This window comes from Schistocerca gregaria, chromosome 9, assembly GCF_023897955.1.
Source record: "Schistocerca gregaria isolate iqSchGreg1 chromosome 9, iqSchGreg1.2, whole genome shotgun sequence".
In the NCBI taxonomy this organism is placed as follows: Eukaryota; Metazoa; Arthropoda; class Insecta; order Orthoptera; family Acrididae; genus Schistocerca; species Schistocerca gregaria.
Window position 1 is genome coordinate 75,890,443 of NC_064928.1, and position 6,000 is coordinate 75,896,442.

Here is a 6,000-nt window from a genome sequence, read left to right on the forward strand (position 1 = left end):
ATTCTGGAGGACAGTCCTCAAGCACGTACAGTGCAAGCTGTTACTGATTTGTTTGACTGATAGGGCTGCTAAGTGCTGTACCACCTACTGCACTCCCCTGACATAGGGCCTCTGAAGTTCAACTCGATTTCTAAACTGAAGCAAACACTCCACGGCATTCGCTTCGGAACTGCTACAAATTCGTCAATTCGTCAGGCAGTAGACCGCGCTGCTCGAACTGTCAACACAACTGGCACTGCAGAGAGTATCCTACGACTTCCACATCGCTAGCAACTGGTTATGCACAATGCTGGTGACTACTTTGAAGGTCAGTAAAACTTTGAAACACGTATCTATTTTGTACGAGCTGTAAATAAATAGCTGCCACTATGGAAATTCCAACCCTCGTATTAACAGTAACTTCAGACTTTTCGCATATGATGCATTTGTCTACAACGAAGTACAGTCTGAACAGAGCTGTACGGATATTCAGTTCGACCTTAATAATATTTGAATGTGAATCAATTGAAACGTCCCCTTTGAAAAATTTATACAAGACTGGTCTATATGACACGTCCCCTTAGAAAAATTATTACACGACTGTGCTTAAACTGACACACAATATTTTTAGCGCAACGCAATCTGACTTCCAAAAATCGATACGAAAGAATGGCCCTGACTAACATTAACCTACACGTTTCACAAATCACTTACCTCACAAAAATCTTCGTTACTCAAGCTACTGCAATACAGCGAGCACCACTACTGCCAGCTAAATAAAAGATTCAAACTACGGAAGGCACTAACTACTGATAGGTATAGTTAGCAAATGAAAGATTTTAATACAGAACAAACAGTGTATTTACCTTAATAGTCAAAATATATATGATAGTTCATGACACCCAGTCTTACAAATTACAAAACTCCGCCATCTCTCTCCCCACGTCCACCACTGCTGGCGACTCACCTCCAACTGCGCAACGCTACGCGCTGTTAGCATGCAGCTGCCGCTGCCCGACACTACAATGCAAACCAGCCACAGACTGCACACGGCACAGCCAGTGATTTTTATACAGAGCGCTACGTGGCGGCGGCGTTACCAATAAAAATACCTAAACAGCCTACTTACACAATGATTAGCAGGTTGCTTTAAATGTTCAAACATGTAAAACTGTGCGCTTCAAAAAACGAAAAAAAACATAGTATCCTATGATATAACATTAGCAAGTCGTAGTTGGAGTCTGTAGACTGATACAAATACTTGGTCGTAACACTTAGCAGGTACATAAAGTGGAAGGATCACATTAACTCCGTGGTAAAGCAGGTAGCAGACTTAGGTTTATTCGCAGAATACAAGAGGAGACGGCTTACAAACCACTCATGTGACCCATCCTAGAATACTGCTCAAGCGTGTGGTACCTGTACCAAAAGCGACTAGCAGAGGATATTGAACGCATACAGAGAACGGTAGCACGAATGGTCACAGGTTCATTTGACCTGCGGGGAAGTGTCTTTTACAGGGTGCCTAAAGGAAGTTGCTTTCTTGAATTCTTATACAACAATTCAAGAAAATCACATTAACAGCTTTAATTACAATTAAGTAGACTGACAATACTTAAGTTTCGTTGACAATGAGTTGTCGCAAGCGATGGGCAACATCCAAATAATCAATGTCATTCGCTATAATGAATGTCCAAAAAGTTATTCATACCCGTTCATAAGTCACTGCTAGAGTTACGGGGAGGTTTACTATCTTTGGCCCGAAAAAAGGATGTTCTTTAAGAATTTTTCTCTCGGTATGTGTTATAGATTTCAGTGTTAAATTTGGTCAAAATGTTTATTGCTATTTCCTCAACAAAGTGGAATTTTTTCGAACGAAAAAATCTACGAGCAGAGGCGAAAATGCCGTCGGAACGAAACAAAATTTCGATGTAGACCTCCACGCGCGGTATGTCACAGGTCAGCCGGCTCGTCTGAAATCAAAATTTAGTTGACGTTAGCGAAGTACATAAGAATATTTAGGGGTCGAACCTCGCTTAAGTTATTTGGTCCATAGGAAACAAAACGGCGGACATTTTAAAAAATAAGGTTTTTTTCTTCGATTTTTCGACTTCGCCGGCCAAGTAAAAATATTTATAGTTGATGGATCGGAATGAAAGTGGTACAACTACTAGACAATTGAGTTAGCTTTGTCGGAAACAAAGAATCAAGGTTCCGTAGATTTGAAGTTACCATACCGCGCGAAAAAATAAATGTCATTTAGACAAAAACGCGTTTGAAGATTTGACTACATATAAAAGAAATATTATGAAACTTACACGTTCAATCTGCTATTCCGGGTCCATAAACTAGTCCTTCGTCTTTCTCGTAGAGGGCGTTCTGCTCGGTCTGGGCCATCCTGCGCCGCTCAAGAGCCGCTCGTACGGCCGGCGACAAGCGGTTTTCGGCCGCTTGAGTCCGGTGGTCTTCCGAATGCTTATTAGCGAACTGCGTCGAACAGAGTCCCAGGATGACGTCCATCGCTGTCGTGGTCTTCAGAATTGCTGAATACCACTCGTCGAAGCTGCTCACTGCCAGGAAAGTAGCAATCTTCACAGTCTTCGCACCAGAATGCAAATGCTTGGGAGCTAACTTCCAAACACACCGCGTTCAAACTGCCATTTGAATATTGTGTGTTTCCTCCAAAACACCGGTGCAGTAACTGGTCCTCCGAAAGAAAAAAACTGGTTCGTGAAAAAGGCCGATTTCAGGCAGGGGCATTTTTTTGTTCAGCTGCGAATAAGAAACACTTCCGTTCGTATTCGTTCCACGACTGGATTGTAAACACTTTTATGGATCGAAAATTGCAATTAATGAAATAGATTTTTTGAACGAAAAATAGTATTCGTTCCACGACTGGATTGTAAACACTTTTACGAATCGAAAATTGCAATTAATGAAATAGATTTTTTGAACGAAAAATAGTAGACCTCCCCTTAATATCACTGCTCTTCTAGACCTTTCTGCTAGTGCCTCTACTAATGTCGGTCATCTAATGTCCGCGGTTCCTAGTCCGGCTCTGCTAGCGTCCGCCAACTACTGTACAGCCGAGGCTGGCAGGAGCGGCGCTTCTCCACCACTGGCCATTAAAGTTGGTACACCACCAAGATGACGTGCTACAGAGGCGAAATTTAACCGACAGGAAGAACATGCTGGGATATGCAAATGATTAGCTGTTCAGAGCATTCACACAAGGTTGGCGCTGATGGCGACACTTACAACGTGCTGACATGAGGAAAGTTTCCAACCGATTTCTCATACGCAGACAACAGTTGACTGACGTTGCCTGGTGAAACGTTGTTGTGATGCCTCATGTAAGCAGGGGAAATACGTAGCACCACGACTTTGATAAAGGTCGGATTGTAGCCTATCGCGATTGCGGTTTATCGTGTGGCGACATGACTGCTCGCGTTAGTCGAGATCCACCGACTGTTAGCAGAATATGGAATCTGTGGTTTCAGGAGGGTAATGCGGAACGCCGTGCTGGATCCCAACGGCCTCGTATCACTAGCAGTCGAGATGATAGGCATCTTGTCCGCTTCGCTGTAACGGATCGTGCAGCCACGTCTCGAACCCAGAGTCAAGAGATGGGGTCGCTTGCAAAACAACAACCATCTGCACGAACAGTTCGACGACGTTTGCAGCAGCATGGACTATCAGCTCGGAGACCACGGCTGCGGTTACCCTTGATGCTGCATCACCGACAGGAGGGCCTGCGATGGTGTACTCAACGACGAACCTGGCTGCACGAATGGCGAAACGTCATTTTTTCGGACGAATCCAGGTTCTGTTTACAGCATCATGATGGTCGCGTCCGTGTTTGGCGACATCGCGGTGAGCACACACTGGAAGCGTGTGTTCGTCATCGCCATACTGGCGTATCACCCGGCGTGATATGGGGTGCCATTGGTTACATGTCTCGGTCACCTCTTGTTCGCATTGACGGCACTTTGAACAGTGGACGTTACATTTCAGATGTGTTACGACCCGTGGCTCTACCCTTCATTCTATCCCTGCGAAACCCTACATTTCAGCAGGATAATGCACGACCGCATGTTGCAGGTCCTATACGGGCCTTTCTGGATACAAAAAATGTTCGACTACTGTCCTGGCCAGCACATTCTGCACATCTCTCACGAATTGAAAGCGTCTGGTGAATGGTGGCCGAGCAACTGGCTCGTCACAATACGCCAGTCACTACTCTTGATGAACTGTGGTATCGTGTTGAAGCTGCATGGGCAGCTGTATCTGTACACGCTACCCAAGCTCTGTTTGACCCAATGCCCAGGCGTATCAAGGCCGTTATTATGGCCAGAGGTGGTTGTTCTGGGTACTGATACTTCAGGATCTATGCACCCAAATTTCGTGAAAATGTAATCACATGTCAGTTGTAGTACAATATATTGGTCCAATGAATGCCCGTTTACCATCTGCATTTCTTCTTGGTGTAGAAATTTTAATGGCCAGTAGTGTATTCTCTTCTTGTAGAGGCCGCTCCTGTGGTTGTGCGGTCCTAGTCAGCGGCTGACGTCGTGTCACAGCCTTCTCCTAACTGAGATGTTGAGGGAACTCAACCGGCACACTGTTAAATGTCTACTAATAAAGTTTCAAGAACCAGCTTTAAATGATGACTCTAGAAATATACTACAGCCCTCTATGCATCGCTTCCAAAGGGTTCGTTTGGATGATATTAGATTAATTACAGTAAACACAGAGGTATCTACGTAATGATTATTCCTGCGGTTCAGACGTGAATGGAGGCGGAAAAATCCTAACAACTGCTACAGTTGGACGTACCCCCTGCCATGCACTTCACCGCAGATTATAAGTGTAGACAATGCAGACATCGCCAACACCTGCCACTACTTGCTCCGTAACGTACTTCGGTACAACTCCTCCATTTTAGGCAGCGGTCTGACTACGTCGCGAACCAATCGCTGCATACACGTGTATAAATATTTCGGCTTGCTGAGCTTGTTTAAAAAACTTTAGAAAAAAAATAACCTACGGAAGATACGTAGATTCTCATGAACGGCAGTATGAATGAAAGTAGTAATTTTTAACAATATGAATATCGACTTAAGGTTTACATCTTGAACTGAGAAACGAACATTTTAGTTATGAGAATAATTAATGTTAATGGTTAATAGGAATTAGTGTATTCCGAAAAGCAAAGATTGCCGATGTTATGGAGACATTGAACGGGATGACTGGACGATTAATTAAGCTCTCTCTTTGTGATGAAAACAGGCAAAATGAATTAGTTTCACACCACAGTCATATTAATAATGAGCGCCTCCCCCCCCCCCCCCCCCCCCCCCACCGCACAGATAATCATGCAGTATCTGGTGTGCATAAACTGGTATGCAGTGATTGCAAAGTGCCATATACAGACCAGATTGGTACAATGTTCAATACTGGGTTCAGTGAGCATTTGTTAACTAAGCAAGGCCAAGTTAAAACGAGTAACAGTCTCCTATATTGGAAATTTTGAGAATTTTACATCTTAACCAGAAGGGGACAAACCTAATTCTGCTCGAGCACAATTCGCCGAACGAGTAAAAATCAAGTGTACAGGTTTTTACAGTGGTGCAATAACACATTTTGGTTTCGGTTTTAGGTTGGCTCACACAGCAAGATTATTTTAATATATGAGAGACGTTAGATAAGATAGAGGATTGTTGGTTGACTGGTTGTTTTTTGGGGGGGGGGGGGTGGAACAGCCAGGTCATCGGTCCCATCAGATTAATTAAGGACGTGAAAGGAAGTCGTTGGCCGTGCCCTTTCAGAGGAACCATCCCGGCATTGGCCACAAGCGACTTAGGGAAATCACAGAAAACTTATATCAGGATGGTGGGAACAGGGTTTGAACTTTCATCGTCCCTAATGCGCCACCTCTCTCGATAGAGGCTTGTTATAGGCTTATTTTACATTTTTATATTTCTTCATTTCTAATTTCTAAGAACACATCTTTGTTTTTCG